General features: G+C 44.0%; 1 protein-coding gene across 2 annotated transcripts in view; it reads right to left on the bottom strand.

Moving 5' to 3' along the window:
* The window catches only part of LOC306923408 (transcription factor SOX-6-like), a 161914-nt gene extending 138914 nt beyond the window's left edge, over positions 1–23000 (bottom strand). The window contains exon 1 of one of the 2 annotated variants that reach the window (XM_079501475.1): positions 22597–23000. The gene's annotated coding sequence lies outside the window, so the exon portion shown is untranslated. Of the gene's footprint in view, positions 1–20937; positions 21006–22596 lie in introns of those variants that run through there. The other variant, XM_079501476.1, reaches the window with a different exon arrangement.
* Positions 23001–25480: the final 2480 nt, after the last annotated feature.

The following is a 25480-nucleotide window of genomic DNA, read 5'->3' as shown; positions in this document are numbered from 1 at the left end:
CAGGGGGAGGCAGTTTAGAGACCAGGATTACTGCATGTTTTTTGTGAGGGTACCTAGGGGACACGGGGAGAACATGCAAACTCCACACAGAAAGGCCCTTTTGCCAACCCTGGGCACTGATGACGCGGAGGAGAGAACACAGCCCCCAGCGCCCACAGCGTCTCCAGCATGAATGGAACCCAGGACCTTCTGGGAGGCGACAGCACTTCCAACTGCGGAACCGTGCCCCCCGTAGGATAGCTATATTTCGAGACACTGACAGCTATTTGGTCATTCTTTCCATACTGCAGAACTTGGTGATCTGTGTTATTAATAAAAATCACACCCGTGTGAACTGAGTGGTGTAAGGTTTTATATAGCATGATCAGCTGTGGTCTGACGTAATGTCTGACGTAATGAAATAAGGTAAGGTATTATGTAGCCTGATCAGCTCTGATCTGACGTAATGAAATCACACCTGGATGTGATTTCACAACTGGCTTTTTTTGCGCAGAGAAAATGACCACGGTTGCTACGGTCATCCAGTTCACCCGGGTGTGATTTAATTACGTCAGAAATTATTTTGAACATAGCAACCATGGTCATTTTTTTATGCACACAAAAGCCAGTTGTAGGAGTGGTTTACACCACTCAAAAAAGCCAGTTGTAGGAGTGGTTTACACCACTCAAAAAATGAATAGCTGTCGTTTTAATGTTAAATACAATACCTCTCACTACATATTGTAATAGATATATTGTCAGGCAACATAGCATGTATTTGTTTCAGCAAAAAAAAAATCCCAAAATGAAACATCTGCAGGGGAAAAAAGAGAGAAAAAGCAAGACAACTGTGCACACCGCAAGGAGACACATTATATCCTCTGTGCACACAGCCTGCACCTGCAATGTCACAACGAATGCATTCACGCCCCAAAAACATGCGCAGCTCCAAAATGTGGTCGTCCTCACCGCAGCTGTCTATGCCACTTGTGTGCCATCGCGGAAGGGGGGGGGACGAGAACAATGGAACTCTATGAAACCCTGGCGCTCCCCTCAGTGAGCTTAGAGGGCTGCATGGAGCTCAGTGCTGCTGCCACTGTCCATGTCTGCACCGTATGGGAGACCTGCGTGGCTCCAGTTCCAACTCTTCATACGGACAATTAAGCCCGAATGGGGGTCAGTTGACCCATAAATGATGAGCTTATGATGAGCACGTGTCGACTCACACAGAGACCTGACTGACTGACTCACACAGAGACCTGACTGACTGACTGACTCACACAGAGACCTGACTGACTGATTGCTTTGGGGTTGCTGCTGGTCTCTTAATGGATTGAGGCGTGCAGTGCTGGACAGGGTACATCTATACTTTGAGTCAAAGTATAGATGCTCCTGGTATATTACTCAACTAACATTTACTCAACTAAAACTGAATGTTAATTTACTCCAATAAAAAGTAAATACTAAAATTAAAATACTGAAGCATTCATTTATCGCCAATTGCGCCTTTTGGCGCCTATTTTTGTACGTACCTCCCGGCTCCTTGCCGATAACGCCTTATCGCGCCTTATCACGCCTTTTTTAATATCAATTGATTACGGTGATCAACTGTGTCCAAAGTTGCCTTGAGATGGACTCCAAATGGGAAAAGAAAGAGGGGCAGACCAAAGAACACCTGGTGAAGGACAGTGATGATGGAACCAAAGAACACCTGGTGAAGGACAGTGATGATGGAACTAGAGGACATGGGGTTTTCTTGGGACGATGCATGAGACAGGATTCAGTGGTAGGTCATCTCTCTCCTATAGAGAAGACAGACTATGCACAGTGGAAACTGAGCTACACTTCCTAACCATCTGTCCACTGTACCAAGACATCAGAGACACATACTTCCCACACATTACAATCACCCACAGAGATTTTGAAAACGTGAGTAATGACAACAACAAAAATCCCATCTGCTGGGCGAAGTAGCCTACAACAATGTGCAAACACAACAGCAAGATGTGTGAGCTGCTGTGATAGGAGAAGAATATCAAATGGAACACAACCACCCTAAAGACTAATAATTGTGTGAATTTCTGCACATCGAGTGATCTTGGTACATATAGAAATGGATTTATTCTGACTTTCAATTGTAGCCTACATGAATTTTGTTTTGATTGTATTGTTCCACTTTTTGCTTTGGCAATGTAAGCCCTTTGAATTGAATTGAACTGAATTGAATGGAATGGAATGGAATGGAATTGAATTGAATTGAGAAGACCCTGCATGGTAAAGACCTTGGCAAATTAATTCAGGCAGTGAATGAGTTAAGACCTCTACACAAAGCCTCGCTCTACGGTGCAACAGAAGAACACAGTGAACCATAATTTACAATGTAGGCATTTAGCAGACGCTCTGCCAGAGCGATTTACAGTAAGCAAGAACAAAACAGGATAATACATCAAATACATAAAAATAGTCATCAAGAATCATATACGTAAGCTTAAGCTATAAGATATTCCACCTAAGTGGAATATCTATATAATGAAACTATATGCGTATACACTAGGTGGAAGATTGGGAGTGAGTCTGCAGATCTGATTGCAATGGGACGTGTGTTCTATAGTTTTGGAGGCAGAAGGGAGAAGAGTTTGGGACGCGTGGAGCATTGTTAGTGAATGTACTTCCAGCTTCCCTGCGACGGCTGATCTGAGTGCGCGGGAGGGTGGCACATGAACAGTAAACATCGCCGTTCTGGGGGTGAATGTTCTGCGATTTATTTTATTTTAGAGGGACTGTGCAGTAACGTGCAGGTTTCAATGCCATGACTTAGAGCTCAGACTTCAACGTTTGCACTTTAACGTTGACACCTCGGTCCAGGATCAGCCGGATCAACCAGATATGATGATCATGGGTGGGCGAGACACAGCAGCACACCTCCCTTTAACAATCTGGTAGAACTATAGGAGGGGGATGTTTGCCCCCAAGTGAAAAACTTTTTTGTCCTGCATGGCTGCACAAAGGGCCCGGGTAAACCATTACAGAGGCTTAAGTGACAACACGCATTCTCTGCGAGTCACGGTGAACATGAAATATTGCCCAAGTAAAGGAGGTTGGAGGGGAGGGGAGAGCCAGGGCAAGCACCGGCACATCGGTCCTTCCCTACCACGCTGGCTGGCTGGCTGGCTGACTGGCTGGCTGGCTAACCCCTTAAGGAGGAGATTACATTGTGCGGTTCGTCATTGTCCCGCGTCTTTCTGAGACAAAGGCCGTTCCGTTGTGCAAACAGAGCGCCTTGGAAAAGAAAAAATATATATATAAAGTTGTAAAAACAAGTGGTGAATGTCAAAGGCAGGCAGGCAGACATGAATGGGATCTCTCTCTCTCTCTCTCTCTCTCTCTTTTTACTTGTCTCTTTTGTTGGGCCAAAGAGGTATGCACAAACACATCACTGCGTGACAGAAAAGAAAGGAATTGCAATGAGAGGAGAGGAGAGGAGAGGAGAGGAGAGGAGAGGAGAGGAGAGGAGAGGAGAGGAGAGGAGAGGAGAGGAGAGGAGAGGAGAGGAGAGGAGAGGAGAGGAGAGGAGAAGTCCTCAGAAAGGGCTTTTTCGATGAAAGATCCCAAAACTCAACAATCCACAGCGGGCTTTAAAATAAAGAGCAAAACATATGGTTGTAGATGTGTGTATGGCCTACAGTGACGAAGGCGGAGTTTCAATGAAGGAACACAGGGGTCTATTGTCAGAGCAACGTGGCTTTGACCCTTGCTATTGATTTGTTGCATGCTGCGGCAGCCAGTAGCCAGTTAAGGAATCTGTAAGCTTATTTTATGTTTGTTGGATTCGATCGGCCTCCATCCATTTTAATTGTTTCATTAGCTTTCTTTCTTTCTTTCTTTCTTTCTTTCTTTCTTTAAATGTATGCACGACCCCGGGCGGCTGATGTCAGCCCTGTCACTCACGACCCCTGAACAAGACTTCCCCTGTCAGGGCCAATTAACGAGGGGCAACCCCTGCACTCCCTTTTAATTTACAGGGTCGACGCCGGGCATGTAATTAATTGCTGTGTGCATAAATGTAAATGGGTCCGCTGGGGGAGATGGAAAGAGAGAGCGAGGGGAACAGTGAGCGCTGCACGCCAGAGAGAGAACGACAGGCCGTCAGGCCGTGCGGGCTGCACTGCTGCAGCAGGGGAGTAATCTACGAGAGAGGCGAATGATTTAGGGTACGGGGCACAAATCTACCGACCGCCACACTGCAGGAAACACAGAGAAACCAAATGTTAACGGTGGACGCACGCTGCCAGGCCATTGGAATGTTACAATGTTTTTTTGTTTTCTTTTATTTTTAATAATGCAATGTTTCCCTTCAAATGTCCTTCATTTATGTTAACCGATTATAGTGTTATTTTCAATAGTATAAGCGAGAACAAATGGTAAAAAATAAATACAAAATATATATATATATATCTTTTTAAGTGGCAGAAATGGTACAAAAATAGGGAGCTGTCCTGCTGTCCTAACTGGCTGTTAATGTTGTCAATTTTAAATTGTCAAAAAAAGAGAGAGTCCGATCGAGGCCAGATCATATCACTCACACACATTGACTATATGTGTGTGAGTGCATGGGACCCGAATGGAAACAAGACCGCAAGGTCTTTCTTCGGAAATCCCTTTGGACCAAAAAAGAAAAAAAGCCTAGCTGTACATTGCTGTTTGCATTTCTTTCTTATTGTCTAATAAAATATTCAATCAATCAATCAATCATAACTAGTCAGATCTGGCCCAGCATAAGCTATATTATTTCAACTGGTAAAGACGTGAAGATCTGGTGAAGATCATCCCAATATGGGCTGTGATCTGGCCTAGTCCTGAACGTCCTACACGTCACCGGAGGACGTCATCATAACGTCATGATGACGTCATTTGGCTTGCTGGGATGTAGGCCTATCTCACCCATACTCAGTCCACACCAGTTGATTATTCAAATCATCAAAATCTGGACATGCGTATATCTGCTTAAAGGCAGTCGACCACGGACATCATATTTAGTCAAACTTTCTACATGACAGGAAAGCACCACCCATACATACAACCAGGAGTTGTGGTAAAACTACTCTTTTCTTAAGTAAAAGTATATCAATAGCATCATGTAGAAATACTCAAGTCTAGAAATCTAAATGTAGCCTACTTGATTAAAAGTAAAAAGGGTTTGGCATCAAAATACTTCAAAGTACCAAAAGTAAAAGTAGTATTTTTTTTGCAAGTAGAAGCAGTATTGGTGCTGCAGAATGTCCCATTTCAAAAGTTCAAAATGTATTAAAAAATCTTTTGAAAATAGCAGATCTACAAGCTCACAACACGTCGCAGCGTGATGCGTTGTGAGCTTTTAGATCTGCAATTTTCAGCATGCAACCAAGTGTTTTATTTATACTGGATCTCTTGTCCACTAGTCCCTTCCTAACATTTTAGTCTAGTTTTTATTTGTTGACGAAATTGTCAATATATTCAGTCTTAGTTTTAGTTATCATAGCTTAGTTTTCATTTAGTTTCCATTTAGTTTTCTCGTCAGTGAATAAAGGTAGTCGACGAACATTTTTTCATCATACTCCACGAAATCAACACTGCTTTAATTAACACATGCACTTTGTTACATTATTCGACCACTGGAGTTTCCCAACAGCAGAGAGTATAGTGTGAAATCAAAGGTGAAGGGGAACATGTAATCATTTATGGCAGTTACAATAGGGCCAGTCTCATTCATAAATCTCTCTCACAAAAGGGTCGGTGCTTAACACCCTTCACAGCACCGACAAACAGGCAGACACCATTGTTCCCTGAAAGCCGCCACGAAACCAATGCAAGGAAAACACACATGAAGTTAGCGGTCGGTGTGTGGTGCAGTTGTGGCAGTGTTAACACATATGCACGCAGGCACGCACTATGCACGCACGCACACAGGCAGGCATGCACGCAGGCACGCACGCACACGCACACGCACACACACACACACACACACACACACACACACACACACACACACACACACACACACACACACACACACACACAGAGCAGGCCTCTAGCCTATAGCTGCCACAATAGTGTCTTTATGACATAAGCTTCTTTTCACTAGCGCTGTACAAAAAGCAAATGAGATTTTTCCTATAGCATGCCTCCAGCAATAACAATTGACATCACAGGCCCAGACTATGTAGTAGATTTCCCATATTAATGGGGGGGGGGTTGGGGGGGGGGGGGTTGTGGTACATGGCATAAGCTCCCTGAGAATGAGCAGTAACGCTGAGCCAGCAAATTATCCTCTCCTACGACGTAATTCACTCCTGCATTCCTAAACACATTCGATTTGTAAAAAAAAAAAAAAAACACTTAAGCCCTATATACTTTATCGTACAACAAATAGCAAGAATAATGGATTCCCCCCAGACCCGACATCAACAAATGGAAACACTTAATACATTCCCCGCCAGCATTATTTAATTAATTATCATTATATTGCCAGGATTTTCCCCCGTTGAACCCTTATTTTGAAGGGTCAAAAATCCACGACCGGATGTTATGATGACATACGTGTGTGTGTGTGTGTGTGTGTGTGTGTGTGTGTGTGTGTGTGTGTGTGTGTGTGTGTGTGTGTGTGTGTGTGTGTGTGTGCATGCGTGCGTACGCAGGATTGGCGCTGGGCCAGATTAATCCAATTCACGTAGATTTACGTGAAAGGCGGGTTAACTACTACAATACATTTTATGGGGTCTTGTTTTTCTGCACATACAGTAGTAGGCTATACTACATACTGTACATAAGTGTTCATTGTGTTGAGAATGGAATTCATAAATACATAATGAATAAATAATGGTGTCAAAACAAAAATAATTAGCATGCATGACAAATATAAATTAAAAAGTAAAACAGCCTGCAGAAGCTATTTTCACTTGATTACTATATCAACTGGTGAAACACTATAGTGACTATACTACTACTTATTGTACTTGACCAGTACAGATTCTACAAAATGTCTTCTAAATCATGACATCTGACAAACCTCATGTTTCTATGTCAGTGGTTCTCAAACTATTGAATTTCAAGGACATCCTAAATGCGTTAAATGTAACTGTACAGACTGAACGATAATTGGCACACTGAGGTTGACATTTTATTTTGGTTACGCAAGCAAAGACCGATTAGCTGCCTATAGCAGTCTGGTTGTATATGGGTGAGCTGTTTAGCTGTTCTTAGGCCCGTCATATTTCAGAGTTAAAAATGCTTTTTTGCACATTTTGGGCAGCAGTGCGGGGCCCATGGTGACATGAGGTTAGCATTAACAACTGTGTGAAAAAGCACAACAGGTGGGTGACATGAGGTGCCTGTAATTCTCTTCAGATGGGATACACTGCACATGCACGCACGCACGCACGCACGCACGCATGCACGCCCACACACACACACACACTTGTAAGATGCAACAGTAGCAGTGGGGTTTCTGTGTGCGTGTGTGTGTGTAAGTGTGTGCATGCGTGTCTGCGTGTTTTAACAATTTGTTAAAATTGATTTTCCAGTGTTGTTCCTTCAGTATTTATAAGAACATGTCATTGTGTTACCTGATGCACGTGTACGCGTGTGCATGCCTGTTGGGTCAGCTAAAAAGGAACTGTCCACATTTTTAAGGGGGGTTTTATTTTTTTATGGAAAAAATTATAATAGAAAAAAAAATATATATAAGCTATATATTATTCATTTTCCCCCAATAATTGTAGCTTGTTTTAATAGATACAAGCTACAACTAGAAAAAGTGCCCTTCTGGGCACAGGTCTCCACCAGGAGGATAGGACTGTGTGAGATGTTTAGGAGTAATATAAACATGTTTGCCTTTGATGGCAATTGGATGATTTGAGGCATTTTGTTCCAAAAATGTGTTTTGCAAAAATCAACCTGTTGGTGGCGCTATAACAGGCCAATGTGAAAAGGGTGGGATATATTCCTCAGCCCAGTAAGAAAATGTGTGAAAGATTTCACGTAAATTGCATGCTGCGTTCATGATTTGAGGCTTTTGTTCAAAACGGGGCAATCTTGCAAACTGTGAAAGCCAATTATAGCCAATTATGATGGAATATGAAATATCAGACAGATCCGACTTGAGCACATGACCATAGAGATACTGTGTAACGATTTGTGAGATTTTTGGACAGAATCTGGAGGAGTAATATAAAAAAATGTGTTTTACAAAAGTCGGCCTCCTGGTGGCGCTATAAAAGGCAGATGCGGAAAATGCAGGTCAAAGGTTTGTCCTTGGCCTCTAGGGAGTGTGCATGCAACGTTTCACGCAGATCGGTGCAGTTTTAGGTAAAACATGTGAAAAGCTGCCTCATGGTGGCGCTATAACAGGCCGTTCTGGAAAATGCGGGGCAGAGGTTCATCGTTGGCATCCAGGGAGTGTGTGTGCAAAGTTTGGCATCGACCGCGTTAACGGTGCCGGAGATTAGCTGTACACAGACGGACGGAAGGAAGGACGGACGGACGGACGGACACACACACACACACACGGACGGAGTGCAAAACATACTCTCTCCCCATGCCTTCGGCCTGGTGGAGACAAAAAAGCCCCAAAAAGTAGCTGAGCTACTTGAGTACACAAATATAAATGTAGCTCAGCTACGTAGCTCAGTTACATGTAGCTTAATTTGCCCAACACTTGCATGCGTGAGTGCGTGCGTGCAATCCGTGCATGCGTGCGTGGCATGTTTCTTGTGAGTCCATCAGTTTATATGTCCAACTGTCTGTCTGTCTGTCTGTCTGTCTGTCTGTCTGTCTGTCTGTCTGTCTGTCTGTCTGTCTGTCTGTCTGTCTGTCTGCCTGCCTGCCTGCCTGCCTGCCTGCCTGTCTGTCTGTCTGTCTGTCTGTCTGTCTGTCTGTCTGTCTGTCTGTCTGTCTGCCTGCCTGCCTGCCTGCCTGCCTGCCTGCCTGCCTGCCTGCCTGCCTGCCTGCCTGCCTTCCTGTCTGCCTGTCTGTCTGTCTGTGTGCATGTGAAGGCTACAGTACAAATGTCAGAGCGCTGGAACGCAGCAATCCGTCATGGTGTGTTCCAGGACAGTGTGTTGGATTACCAACACGAAACCTGAGTTGTCACTCAGTCCAGTCAGCTGGTCACCGAGCAGCCTTACACATTACAGTTATACATTTTAAGCATTTAGCTGACTGCAGGCTGAGCTAATAAATAATATGCTTTATCTGTATATTAATGACCCACAGCAGGTGCCACGGCAGAATATAAGATCAATAAGGCCCTCAATCACTAATCATTCATTACAATGTTGTTATCCTAACCACAACATGCAGAGAATTAACCTTTACATTCGTCATCAATCACCAACATAACAATGGTCATGGAAGCGGAGAGGGAGCAACAGCGTTTGCAGGGTGGAAGGCACACCATTTCCCCATTTTTGGTATAGGTGAAAGTGAAAGCACTTTTAGAGGTGCGATCTACAGAGGTCCCTCAATATACGATTCCAGTTTGGGGTTGACTTGATGTTGTGTTCATGAAATATATAAGACATATAGGCCCACTAAATCTGTACACTTATTACAGGCAAACCGTTTGGAATATCAAAACCCTGTTGATAATGCTTGCTCATTATCACAGGACTAGTGAGATCATGCACAGACATCACAGATCATGCACAGCACAGCAGTCCTTGTGAGGTGCCACAGCCAAAAGGACAAATCGTAGCTGCCAATGCCAAAGGTTTATTGCGGACACAGAGAAGAGACCAACGTTTGGGACAGATAACTTCTTCAGGGTCCTAAATCTGCCATCTTGAAAAGGTTTTCAGAAAATCTAGTTAGGATGTGGTCTATATAGGGGAGTTGGGTGTGATGGTCCAAGGAATCATGCAGCTAAAACGGTTTTGATTGTACGACCTTCTGTGATTCATGAATTAGAGGCTCAAAATAAAAGTATAAAGCGGGCTGGTATTGCACCACCACGAGGCCAGTTAAAAAACACATTGGGGTGTTGTTGTGTCCTCCATGGCCTACTGCAGCATGCACAAAAGGTTTGACACTGATCTGTCCAGCGATATCCAAGATTAGCCACACACACACACACTCACACACACACACACACACACACACACACACACACACACACACACACACACACACACACACACACACACACACACACACACACACACACACACACACACACACACACACGGACGCACACACGGACGCACACACACACACACACACACACACACACGCACACACGGACGCACACATGGACGCACACACACGGACGCACATGAGGGTGTGGGTGGGTGGGGGGTGGGGGTTATGTCTTGAAGAGCCCACCCAACCCCTATAGCTGTCTGTCATCCTCACTTGTAAGTGGTGACATTATGAACCACAAGTCATGCCTCGTCAAAGCCCGGGGGGGGGGGGGGGGACACAGGATATGATAAACCATTATTGATCCCTGTTGATTATAGCAGATGTACAAGCTCACAACGCGTCGCAGCGCGTAACTTGTAGATCGCTATTTTCAGAAAGTGTCAAATCAGTTATTATGACGGCATCAAGGCCCGCCAAAATACATTTTAGTTGACTAAATAAATGTACAGACAGACACGCTGCTCTGACTACAACGTCAAAAAGCAGAAAATTTGGCTGAGGCATAAATAAAAAAAGGCAAAGTGGAGAAAGAAATTGAATAGGGAATTGTACGGTGCTTTGGGCAGCGCTTCGGGTATAGTGACTCATCACACTGCGCAGTGAGCAGTGGATTGTATATTCACTGTTTGTTACTGTGTAAATGCATTGGGGGCAGTGGTTCTCAACCAGTGGTCCTTGAGGGGGTTCCAGGTGGTCCCCATGCTAAATGATGGAGAGTTGGTAACCAAATGGACCCTTATAGATCTTTAACTCTTGAGAGCGTAAAATGAAACCTCAACTCTCAAGAGTTCAATTATTGTAGTTAAAAATCTGCATTACTTCATTAAAAAGTCTACACAATTAGAGAATGTAGAATGGATTATTTCTATGGTACATGGTACCACAACATATTCGTTAGTTCTTGGTCAGACAGACAAACATTATTTAGTCAGCATTTGAGCCACGGACCACCATTTGGTGGTCCGTGGCTCAAATGCTGACTAAATAATGGACCTTGACTTGAACAGGGTTGAGAACCACTGCATTAGGGAAATCTGGCACCAATTTTGACACTGACGAAGGCCTGCGCGCCGAAACGCGTTTGTCTGTCTGGTATGACTGCTGCTGCGGAGCATTATGATCATTAAACAAAGACTCTTACTCGACTGGAAATGCGGATTTTATGAATTCTCTATGAGATCTGGCATCACCAGTAAAGTGAACCATGCTGTGGCCGTGCGAGCTTGGGAACCATGCAACGAGGACCAGTACCGACTCATGTAGTTTGCTAGTATGGGACGGAGGACGGTCTGATTTCAGGAGCCCCGAATTTGGATGTGTATCCTCTCTCTCTCTCTCTCTCTCTCTCTCTCTCTCTCTCTCTCTCTCTCTCTCTCTCTCTCTATATATATATATATATATATATATATATATCTCTTTCTCTCTCAAATATACTTTATTGGCATGACAAGCATTCTTATATTGCCAAAGCATTACAGTATTATACATATTCAGAATCAGAACAAATAATATAAACAAGAAAGGAAAAACAAGCAAACAAGCAAAAATGATGATCTCTCTCTCTCTCTCTCTCTCTCTCTCTCTCTCTCTCTCTCTCTCTCTCTCTCTCTCTCTCTCCCCTCCACAAGCCCGTACGCCTCACCGCCACCCCATAATGACAACGGGTGCTTGATTAGAGGCTCCTCTCTCTCCGGCCATTGGGAAACCATGGCAACGCCCTGCGTCAAGACGGCTGGCCAGCGACCAATGGGATCATCTGTTTTTTTTGGCGTGGTGGTGGGTGGGGCCACCCTCGCCGAGGGCCTCGCTGCTCGCTCGGCGAACCACAGGGGCTGTTTTGGAAAGCCCTCCCTGCCCTCCACTCCCGTTGCCTCGCCCCGTTCCCTCCCCGAGACCGCTATACCAGTGGAGAGCGGCCGCACGTGGCGGGCTTTAGCGGGAGGGAGACACTTCTTTCATAAAAGAGGAGGCAGAGGACGAGGAGGAGGAGGAGGAGCAGGGCAGGGGAAACACCACAATGTAAAACAGAGGAGGACGAGGAGGAGGAGGAGGAGGTGGAGGAGCAGGGCAGGGGAAACACCACAATGTAAAACAGAGGAGGACGAGGAGGAGGAGGAGGAGGTGGAGGAGCAGGGCAGGGGAAACACCACAATGTAAAACAGAGGACGAGGAGGAGGAGGAGGAGCAGGGCAGGGGAAACACCACAATGTAAAACAGAGGACGAGGAGGAGGAGGAGGAGGAGCAGGGCAGGGGAAACACCACAATGTAAAACGGAACATAAAAATCACTGTGTATATATGGGGATTGCTGGATGTCATTGCGTGCCTGCCTGCCTTACATGCGCATGCCATGCAAACTTCTGAGTGGAGCGTGTGTGTGTGTGTGTGTGCGCGTGCGTGCGTGCGTGCGTGCGTGCGTGCGTGCGTGCGTGCGTGCGTGCGTGCGTGCGTGCGTGCGTGCGTGCGTGCGTGCGTGCGTGTGGCTGCATGTCAGGTGCGTAGCGTGGATTAAAATGTTGACTGGGCAAATTAATTCTGCCTGTCTCTGTGTACAGCTGTAATGAACGTAACTCGAGAACTGTTCGCCCCACCGACTTCACATTCGACACACAAGTTCCACACCCCTAGGGAGTGCAGTGCCCGGTGTCAAATCCGTCGGACCCACGGTTGTCCAGAAATGCCACAAAAGGCCTCTGCCCGGGCTCTGGACATGCAGGGTCCCTGGCCAAGCTCCATATATGGAGCTGGCCTGTTCTGACATCAAAACACTTCATATTTGGGCATGCGTGACACAGAACTCCAAAAAGAACACAGAAATGTCCATACATGGGCATAAAAGGGACACGGGTACAACAGGTATTGCATAGGCGGGTGGGGCATGGATCTCCATGAACTTCCATTGTTACTGACTCAGTGCACCAGTCTAGTTTAAAACAAAGGCAGCTTGTTTGCTGTGATTTTGACACCTTGTCTACAACAGAAATGTGCATGCAGGGTGAGGTGCTGCCGATGTCACTCTGAGGTGAGGTAGTCTAGTTTTGGGCTTGTAGATCTGCCATTTCTGCTACTTTTTGTTTCGTTGAGATTTCTGCCTGACAGTAGACCTATATGCAATGTGGCCCTCTGGAGTGAGTGTGGACATATAGTGGCCCTCTGGAGTGAGTGTGGACATATAGTGGCCCTCTGGTCTGGAGTGAGTGTGGACATATAGTGGCCCTCTGGTCTGGAGTGAGTGTGGACATATAGTGGCCCTCTGGTCTGGAGTGAGTGTGGACATATAGTGGCCCTCTGGTCTGGAGTGAGTGTGGACATATAGTGGCCCTTTGGAGTGAGTGTGGACATATAGTGGCCCTTTCCATCATCAAAGTTGCCCACCCCTGTACTAGCCAAATAAGCTCCATGGGCACATCTCCAGTGACACACATACCTGTGTGGTTTTGTCCCATCAACAGACAATACCACACAGGTTGGCAAATATCAACACCTATCGTAATCCAGCCCTTTTGTCATGCTTGTCTGTGTCAATCCTTTCTGCTACATGGGTGTACGATGTCATAAGCTATGGGTTGCGGTGTGTCAAGAGACCGTCTGTTTTGTCATTTGATACGCAGATTTGCATGGCTCCTTTCACCTCCTTGTAGTCAAGGAAGAAAGGCAATATTTCTTCTACCTGTTTGACACAGAGAACGAAAGGAGTGAAAGGTGTTCATTTCCATGTATCCTTCTGTTTTGGTCGAAGGGTTATTATGGCTGGGCGATATATGGGCAAAATAAAATATCACAATATTTTTTACCTCAATATATAGTAGATATTGTTTATTGTGGCGATAGCACACATTTTCTACAAGCTCACAGTGTCATAACACTTATGTTATGACATATATTATGATATCCAAAATCCCAGTCGACATCTATAGTCTGTCTCGTATCGCAATATAATATCACCACAAAGAGTGTTCATATGTTCCTCCCAGACAGACATGGGCAGATGAAAAAGTGCAATAAGTGCACACATTTGCATGGGTATGAGGATGGAAAACATTGACTTTCAAAGAGTGCCATGAGCACATGTATCGTCTGACGCACAGTACTCACGGGGACAGTAACACCCCACATTTGCAGCAATGCACTGGACAGTAAAGTACAACGGACTTGGAGAAGGGGGGGGGGGGGTGGGGGTTGGGGGTAGGAAGACGAGGCAGGGAGGAAGCAACAGTATAACTCCTGGACATGCAGGCTTGCTCGCATGTCATTTCCCTTCCTCTGTAAAATCATCAGGTTTAGAGCTAATAGCCAAAGCATCTGCTGCCTGCGCCTGCTGTTGCTGCTGTTACTGCTGCTACTGCAGCTGCTACTTACCAAAAATTGCCGATCTCTTGTAGATTGGGTATTTTTGGTTGCTCCAAGGCCGTCAGTCACTGCTGACTGACAGGCAGGGCGCCAATGCACATGCAAGCACAAGTGTCAGTCACCTGGTCAGCCCACTCATGTCAGCAATACCCCCAAAAGTCTGCTTCTCCGATCGCTTGGAGGCTCGGACCCCAGAGAGAACGCGACCGACCGCAGCACTTTTATATACCGATCCAATTTACGTGAAATCACGAGTGTCGATTTGGACTCAGGATTTTACTCTGGATTTTACTGTGCATCAGCGCCAGCGGCAGCAGAGAGACTTAAATGTTCGGGGAGAATTCTCCCAGAGCTTCTCTATGTTAACATACTGCATGCCTACTACTTTTTTCCTTTTTTTTTTTACGATGATTCCATCTCTTAAAAGCACACCAATAAAGTTGTGTCAATGGGACTTCCAGACGGGTAGTATGGCAGTGGATAGAAACAGTGATGCTTAATCTATTTGACATGCAACACATGAGGATTTGTTGCTTAGATGGATTTCTTTATTTCTTTATTTCTTTTTTTACTCTTGAGGACTCCGCAGGGCGAGTATTCTGCTCTTATCTTAACCCTAGAACACTAAACATGTTTTGTTACACCATTTACACCAATGTAAAATATTCCATAAAAACTATTTCTCATCCAAATATATTGAAGTAGGTCTACGTACAGCAATACATGGTAACTTGAGCTATACTCTTCTTTAATATTTAATCATGACTTTTCCCAAAAACAAAAAAATAGATATCATGGGGGGCCCTATCATAGGGGGTGTGCATATAATTTTCAAAATATTACAAAAAAGAATGGAGCTGGGAACGTCTCCTTTGGTCTACCCATTCCTGGGACATGTGAAGAAAGAAATAATACAAAAGTCCATTGTGGGTGTATGGGATTTTTTCTCTATCACACTATCACTAAACACGGGTGAAATTCACCCGAACAAATGCCTGTAGAAAAATCAGGGATGTGGGCAGGGAAACAAACCTACCTTCTATGATGTCACTGAGCATCATGAAGGTATACTGAAAGAAAGACCCACCCACCTCAGACATCAGCAACATTCTGGAAATTACAAAAATACAATCGTCCGGGTGAAAATCACCCGTGTTTAGCGTTCTAGGGTTCTAAAAAGAGTAGTGGATCCTTTCTCACCATCCAAGCTCACTGATCTATTCCTGTCTCAATGTAGCATTGTGAGAGAGAGCCATGCAGGAGGCCTTGGAAAACAATGGACAGTGTTGATATTTATATCTGTATATTCATTAATCCTGCATTTCCCCAGGCTCAGTCTACTAAATACAGTGGAAGAGAACATTTAGAAGTCCACTCCACTCATTTAACCTGTAGCATTTACCCTGCATGTGTCATTAGTACAGCGGATGATTCAAGTGTCTGTTTCTGAAAAACCGATGTTTCGTTTTTCAAACGTTTTCATGTCAAGGATACAAATGATATACAGCAGGGGTGCGTGCGTGCGTGCGTGCGTGCGTGCGTGCGTGCGTGCGTGCGTGCGTGTGTGTGTACCTGCGTCTTTGTGTGTGTACCTGCGTCTTTGTGTGTGTACCTTACACAGGCCCGAGTGCATGTCAAATATGAACACAAAAATTGGTGTCCCCAAGTTTTTATGATTATGGGTTAGGTTTAACATTAGACATCTATCCATTAGGGCTTAGGTTAGATCAGTTATGTGTGTGAGTGTGTGCATGCATGCATTAATTGCATTATGCACCCTCTTTGAATATGCCACTCACTTTGAATAAAGATTTGAATAACGTACGGTTTGCAAGACTGAAATGCTGTGTTATTCTGAATGGTGAAGACAACACAACACCCATGTATTAATATTTGCATAGTTGCACTTCATGTGTCTTCATTTCCTTCAATGCCGGTATCCCAGCTTCTACAACCCAGATACCAAGCCACGGTATCTCCAACGATCTCAAATCCTCAGAATCTACAAGACCCAAGCAAGACACAAGATCCAAGATCAAGAACACCTCAACACATACGAACCAAGGTATCTGGCTGTACAACCCAAATACCCTGAATAGCTTCTATTACCTTTGGCACGAGTCGTCTAGATGAGACAGAATAATTGGCTAATGGGTAAGCAACTCGTAGAGCATTGAAGTAGAGGTTTCTACATCCCGGTTAAGTTTGTATCGAACACGACTGTAGCGGGTCCTAACTAAATAACCAGCACTGGTTTGAGCTATTTAATATGGTCCATTCGATGTCATGGGACATACGCATCGTAGCACCGGACGAAAACATACCTGCACGGTCTGCTTGCGTATGTCCCGTGGCAGCGTATGACGTAATGATTACTTGTGCTTGTTATGGCAGTGGTGTCGGATTACATACATGTATACATAGGGGCATTACCTTTAATCCACCCGACACTGAAACATATCATCATTACGTCACCATCGATAACCAATTATACCCTGGCATTGGTACATATCTTCATCACGTTATTATGCTCATATGCTGCTACGGGACATACGCATCGTAGGAAAACATTACTTGCACGCTCTGCTTGCGCAAGTAACTATTCAAGAGGCTATGACTAAAACTAAAATCAACATTTGCTGTCAAAATCAACACTGCAACATTGTCTTCTATAGTAGACAGAAGATGTGATCTACTGTAGTTACAAGTTGAATCAGCCATCTGAGGATGCATCTGTCTATAAATGCACCACGTATCTGTCTGTGTGTACGGTTGTAATCCACGTAACTCGAGAACCGTTCGCCACACCGACTTCAAATTCGACACACAGCGTTCCACGCCCACACAGGGAGTGCAGTTCCCATGAGTGTCGAGTCGGTCGGACCCACAGTTGTCCAGAACTGAACAGGGTCCATATATGGAGCTGGCCTGACATCATTCTGACATCTGCATAGACTCCATATTTGGGCATGCCTGACAAAGAACTCCATATCTGGGCATAAAAGGGACACAGACATAATAACTGGGTGGGGCATTCATTTCCAACTTGCATCGTTCCAAGTAGGTCAGTGAACAACTGGCACCACTCTAGAGGCTCTGGACGGGGCCAAAATTAGACTATTGATCTCCATATATGGAGCTGGCCTGGCCATGACATCACAATGAGGTTCTGGCATCTGCATAGACTCCACATTTGGGCATGCCTGATAAAGAACTCCATATATGGGCATAAAAGGGACACAGACATAACTAGAACTATTACTTTTACTATTACTTGCGTGCTCTGCTTGCGCAAGTAATAACTGGGTGGGGCATGCAATTCCAACTTGCATCGTTCCAAGTAGGCCAGTGCCCAACAGACACCGCTCTAGTTGACTCATAAACTGGGCATAGGAGGGGCTAGCTAGCGCCCCTCAAAACAAATGAATGAGTGCCCGAGGCTATATACTTATACTTATTGGCACTTAATGGCACCTCTACCTGAACTTTCCTCTATGTTCCATTTGAAGGCAATGGCAGAGTGATATTCCTGCTTGCCATGCTGCTGTTTTTAAAACCTCATCCCCTGTTTGTTTAATGTAATCTAGGTGGAGATGTTTAGCCTTCTCTCTCTCTCTCTCTCTCTCTCTCTCTCTCTCTCTCTCTCTGACGGGGGCCAAATGCACGCTTGTGTTGATCCTGCAACAGGGCGTCTGTCAAGCCGTCTTGTGTAAACCGTGCATTTATAAACCTTGCTCAATCCTTTTGCAGGTACATAATAGCCATTGTAAAGGTCAGCGTCAGCATGTAAGATAGCACGGCACTCCCTCCCTTATGAAAACACAACAAGAGAGGGTGGGGGGGGGGGGGGGAGAGAGCGAGAGAGGGAGAGAAAGTAAGAGAGCACAAAAGAGGAGAAAAGGAGATGTAAAGGGGTAGGAGAGGATGGAGGTGAGTCAACACGAAACAAAACAATCTCTCTCTCTCTCTCTCTCTCTCTGTCTCTCTCTCTCTATCTCTATTTCTCTCTATGTCTATTTCTCTCTCTCTATTTCTCTCTCTCACTCTCTCTCTCTCTTTCAGATGCAAAATAGGTCTATAAGGAAGAGTGCATGTATATAGGTAAAGTGTGTTGTATATTACATTACATAGAAATAAATAATCACAGGAATACCCAAATGCACTGCATGTTGCACAAATGTGTGTGCGGTGCACAGCACACATGCACGCGCACACACAAAATGCACACACAAAATGTAGGCCTATATAACACATAACATGCTGCCACACCAACACCCACACACACATAATACACTCCTATAGAGCCTTATCAGTTATCACACTAAAGAGTTGAAGGACTTAGCCTATATAACCTCAAAACATAGAACAGAACATATAAATGACATACTAACATTCTGTCCACAAAAAACTGTTGCTCTCTTCCACACACGCTCGCACACACGCGCGCTGCACGCACACACGCGCGCACACACACACACACACACACACACACACACACACACACACACACACACACACACACACACACACACACACACACACACACACACACACACACACTACGCCTCACGGCCACTCATAATTTATAGATACACGCGTACGCGCGCGCACCTCAACTTTCATTGTGGTTGAGAAACTCGCCAGCATCTAGCAGAAGTGTGTGTGTGTGTGTGTGTGTGTGTGTGTGTGTGTGTGTGTGTGTGTGTGTGTGTGTGTGTGTGTGTGTGTGTGTGTGTGTGTGTGTGTGTGTGTGTGTGTGTGTGTGTGTGTGTGTGTGTGCTCATTCGACATGCAGGGCCCCAACCTTTTCTTCTTCGGCAGCAAGACTGCAATTTGGGTGTGCCGTTTGGGCCGCAGATAAGTATAGGCTGGCTAATATGCACTTATAGGACCCAGTGGAGAAAATACTTAGGCCTAAATGTTTAATTTGTGTTTGTACAACACATGTCCAATTTGGGGGATTCATGGTGTCTTTTTCAAAGCGCCCGACAACAAATAATTAGGACTCTCCCAATCGACCACATGCAGGCTTAAAATGTCTGTTGCATGGTTTTCCTCGATTAAGGTGAACCGGCATCTTAGGTAAAAAAGAAAAACATGTGGACTTAGTTTAATATGAGCTCCGCTGTTATGGAAATGTCCAGGGATAATAACCATTAACTAGCAAAGGAGCCGCTGATGCCAAAACTCAAGATAGCGGTCTCCCCCAAATGTATGTGTATTGTTGGCAAATGTTCCCCCCAGATAGGGATGCTGCCTGCATGCAGGATTCGATTGGTTTAAAGCATTGGTTTTTAACCAGTGGTCTGGGGACCACCAGTGGTCCTTGAGGGGGTTCCAGGTGGTCCCCAGCTAAATGATGGAGAGTTGGTACCAAATGGACCCTTATAGATCTTTACCTCTTGAAAAGAAATATTTATCTATTCTAAATAGAATTCTGTCCGTTAAAATCTATAGGCCTATTTATTTTTGATGAGCAACATTGAATAGTGTCCAGGTGTGTATATCCTCAAGTGAATAATGTTCATTATGTTTAGAGCATTGAACGTCTTTTCTCCTGTCCTCTTTCCTCTCTCCGCTGTCAGCCTGGCATGCATCCTTAATTCCTCGCCTGCACCTTAACTCTCTCTCCATGCCCATTATAGGCTGATGAGAAGGTTTTTACTTCAATTATTCTCATCTTGTGAGAAGCTATAATATGACCATTAGTAGGCTATTTATATAGGTCTTCTATTTAAAAAAATATATATGCGCAGATTTAAAGAAATATACAATTTACAATATAGCCTACTATATTACAATATAGGCTATCTATACTGATGGTTTACTTTTTGTTTGTTTAAAATCTGTGTTGGTGGAGTAGGCAAACCGCTATTAAATATAGGACTATACAATACATTGACCGATTCATAACTGCATTTTAAGTAAGCATAAAGGAAAAATGCAATTTCATTTAACTATTTGTGGGGAAAAATAAAATAATAATAATAATAATAAACCTCATTATAATTATTGTATTATTCCCTTCCTAAAAGCCTATTAGATTAGATATAGGCACGTTGTTGGAGCTGTTTTCAGAAATTAAACTTGCACGGCACACTGAAAAACGAACCTCGGAACCGCACGGACAAAAATAAAAAGTTCAAGTACAAGCACGCGCGCGCGCGCACACACACACACACACACACACACACACACACACACACACACACACACACACACACACACACACACACACACACACACACACTGTCAAGCGCAGCCGAGGGGCGAGCGAGCAAACAAGGCTATAACTCCCGTGCCGTGCCTTGCCGGGACAATGTGCTGAACTGGCAGCCCTTCTACTATATATAAGTGTGCCATTTAGGACAGACTGCGGGACAGAGGCTCTCTCTCTCTCTCTCTCTCTCTCTCTCTCTAATGCCACTTTACCTTATGTGGGATGGGAACGTCTTCAAGCCACACGGCACCTGCTCTGTGAAAAACAAAATGCCATAGCTACAAGATCCGGCTCCCAACAAACACACACACACACACACACACACACACACACACACACACACACACACACACACACACACACACACACACACACACACACACACACACACACACACACACACACACACACACACACACACACACACACACACACACACACGGTCCCCTCGATGGTCGGGGTAAGCTTTCCCTTTCAGCTGATGAAAAACAATCCGACTTTAGAGGAGGACCCCGCATGTGTCACCCCACCATTCCTCCGGATTGTTTCTCGTACAAGAAGACAGCATATATCTTTACATGCGAGATGTTATATATAGGCTATATATAAGCTCAGTGAATTGTCACAGGAGTCCCGAAAAACAACTAAAGTTGTTAATAAAGGATCTCAAGATTCTCAATGTGTCACTTTAGAGGATCGGGTGCTTTAGCCTTATACATGGGACCTGACAGCGACACTATCAAAACGGTTATAAGTATTGTGAATAATATTATGATTGTTAAATGTGATTGATTCGTGCAATTGAGAAAGGGGGAAATAAGAGCGTCATTCTTTTAACACTTGGTCCCTATAATAAATTAGACCAATCAATGCAGCTATATTATCCGGATGCGTTTTTATTTATGTTTTTTATTCAAGCAGACAAGCACCACGCATTTCCTTTTTTTGGGGGGGGGGGGGGGGGGGGGGGTTGTCATCAGTGTGTGTGTGTGTGTGTGTGTAGACCGCTGTCAAAGTCCTTCTTATCGCCTTGCGCGCATTGCTGCAGTGAAAGCGTTATCTGAGACAGCCTAATGTCTAAATGTGAAGGGAACACCCTATAGTCATTACCTATCTGCCTTTAGCAGAGATCGAGGGGCCATATGCACCATGCGCCTTGTCCTCTTTTACCCTGTCAGAGTCATCATCATCATAGTCGTGCCAAATGATCTCTTGACATCAGCCCATGAGGCAGAATCCTCAAGCTGACCCCGGCCCGAAGTTTTAGTGTGTCCCCCCCCGCCGTGTGAAAAGCTTGTGTCCGACCGGGCCGGCCGGACACAAGCTTTTCACACGTCGGGGGGTGTGGGGGGCACAAAAACTTCTGCATGTGGAAAAATGCAAGCGTGGTTTGTCTGCATTTTAACGGAGATGGAACAAGTTACCGTATAAGCACGAGTTTGCCCCCTTCCAAAAAAAATACCAGTTAACATCGGCTTTTAAAACGCTATATGTAGCATATACATCGCCTGCCCTATGACATGCTTATTTATTGTTTGCTGCCTGCATGCAATTATAGCCTATACTGAATGTAAGAAGTGAACGGAGATCCAGTTGACACATCTAGCGCTCAACTTGTGCGCAAAAGCGCACAATGTCCCATGACTATACAAAGTAATGACAACTTAATATTATTGCGGTCTTTGCGCTTCATGTCTCCGACGACGATCCATTAAAACAACAACCAGCATACAACTAAAAACAACAACAGCTCGACATCGCATCAAGAAGGTCCTCTCATCATGACATAAAGAAAGAAAGAAAGAAAGAAAGAAAGAAAGAAAGAAAGAAAGAAAGAAAGAAAGAAAGAAAGAAAGAAAGAAAGAACTTACAATCCGAAGCGCCGTCAATTCTTCTCGCCGCGATGCAGGGACCAACAGTAAATGTCTTGTTTTCCCCCTTCGGTATTGTCTCCAAATGGATCCGTTTTAAGACTCCAGTCTATTTTAATTTATGACTCACGCATTCTTGTAGGGTCAGTCGCAGTGACCCCGGAGGGGAAAGTTAACTTGCACGGGGAGTGTAGAGCAGTATCTATCTCGTCTCTTGGTATAAGCCTGTACTTCTTGGCCACAGCGTAAGTAGATAAATCCACTATTTCCAGTCGACTCGCGAAAACGACATCACGCATGACACACTGGCATCATTTTTTAGGGAGAAAACAGAGACTCTAAAAAAAACGCACGCGGCAATCCCTGCGCCGCTCCTCCGAGCTCCACAGGCATTCATCCCTTCCCGTCCCGTGTAGTGTTGTTGAGTGGTGACTGGCGTTCAGTTGGTGCGCCGAGGCGAGCAGAGCACATCAGAGAGAGGGCTGTTACTCCGCGGTGTGGCAGACCATGAAACTGCTGCTTATTGGTGCGCTCACACACAGAGGCGCACCATATGCATCCTTTAGTTTAAACTTTAAACCACTGGTTTTCAACCCTTTTCATATCAAGGTGGTAGGTGGTCCAATGTGTACTCGGCATTTGAGCCACGGACCTCCATATAGGAGAGACAACAGGCAAACGTTGATCAAAATAACAATTCTTCTACATTCTCTAATTGTGTAGACTTCTTATGTAAATTAAGTAATACAGATATTTAAAAAAAATGAACTCTTGAGAGTGTCGAATGAAACCAAATGCACCCGCTAATAAGAGTGCGTTTGGTTTCATTTTACACACTCAAATCTTTGCTTCTGGGGGGGAACAACATATTTTCAGATGGGGGTCGGCGGCCAATTACATATATTTTTTGGGTCCTTGACGTTGACATGAAATAGTTTGAGAACCACTGATATTGAAACATGGTTTTCAGAAAACTGTCATGATTTTGTAGACATTTGTATAGAATCTGGTCTCAGGTCTAACTGGGTTTAATCAATCAGTCAATCAACCAACCAATCAGCACTCTACCGTCCACAGCCTATAATGTGATGATCCAATTTAGACCTTTTTCTACCTGGCTGGAACTGAAGTGAAAATGACTCATGTTCTATTTACTGTAGTTCATGCAGTGCTGACTGCACGTTCAGTTGGTTGGTTGCAACTTTAGAGACAGAAAGATGAAAATAAAAGCGCACCATCAACAACCTATTCTCTCAAGTAGTCCATGTTATGGTGACAGTTCTTACCTGCATGGATCCAGTTGTCACCTTTCCGTAAGAAGCAGGTATATTGATTCACTAGAACAGCTTCACTCATGCATGATCGGCGGTGAATAAAAACAAGAAGTCATCAGCTTTCAACCGAGCGTGTAAATCAAAACCATGCAGTGCACGCCATGCAGTTAAACCATTTGATAGCCTATATGTGTTTTCCCTCATGAGTTTGAAATTAGGCCTGCCCTCACTTCCCTGAGATGTAACTGTCAGTCTCTCTTGGTCTTGGACAATCAAACAACTCAAGTATTTCCTCCCGTCTTGCTTTTAGAAGGTAGGCCTATAGTCTGGACTCTGGACTGCGTGATGGGACATGGGACCCCACCCCGAAACAATCTCTCTCTCTCTCTCGCTCTCTCGCTCTCTCTCTCTCCCTCTCTCTCTCTTTCTCCAATTTTCAATTCAAAGGAGCTTTATTGGCATGACGCTTGAGAAAACATACGTTTACATTTACATTGCCAAAGCAAAAGTGGAACAACAATCTCTCTATCTCTCTCTCTCTCTCTCTCTCTCTCTCAAATGGAATGCGTAAAATGGAAACGCATGCTTAATTTACTTGTACAACCACTTAACGAATTCTCTAATATTTGTGCAGAGCTAAATCCAGCGATTACATTAAATGAAGAAAAATGCAATGCAGCTTTATTATTATTATTATTATTATTATTATTATTATTATTATTATTATTATTATTATTATTATTATTATTATTATTATTATTATTGGATTATATATCAATATCAATGAGGACGACATATTTGTGTAGGTCGGATATAATTATTAGGATATAATAATTATCGTCATTTTAATAACATAATAATAATAATAATAATAATAATAATAATAATAATAATAATAATAATAATAATAATAATAATAATAATAATAATACAAAAACACTAGCTTTTCTAAACGATCACCAGAGGGTATAGCCTATATATGGACCGTTAACCATCAATATTGAACCAAAGGACCAGGACATTTTTGACCACCAAACAGATTTCAGAATGATGAAATCATATTTTCCCACAAATCAATAAGCTAAACCCGCGTCTTTTACCAATCGGTAGTATAGTTGTTGGTTTAGGACTAGGAGGGATATCCTGTCAGGTGCAACCTTTATAGGTTTATATGTCCATTTTATTATTAGACCTAACCTTAATTCCTATAACCTTAACCTTGCGGTAAAACGGTGCCTATAAACCTAACCTCATTCCTAAACTTAACCCATAAACAATGCCTATAAGCAGCCTAACCCTAAACGTATTTATAACTTTATTCTCAGTAAAACAAAATAAAGAATACAAGAACCGCCCCACCGAGTGGTCGGCGGGATAAAAAAAAAAAGAAGAGGGCCATATGGATTTGGATTATGGGCGACGGTATCTGTTATCCTCGACAGGAAACCATCAGTGTCACTTTACGATGTGGACATTTATTTTGAATGCATGCAAATAAATTCATGTTATTGTTCAAATTACATACAATTATCGGTCGTTTATGTTTCCAATTGTGCATCGTAAATATGAATAAATTCAACCAGTGGTCCGGGGACCACCAGTGGTCTTTG

This window comes from Electrona antarctica (genome assembly GCF_951216825.1).
Source record: "Electrona antarctica genome assembly, chromosome: 5".
NCBI lineage: Eukaryota > Metazoa > Chordata > Actinopteri > Myctophiformes > Myctophidae > Electrona > Electrona antarctica.
This window is presented reverse-complemented; position numbering and strand designations above follow the sequence as displayed.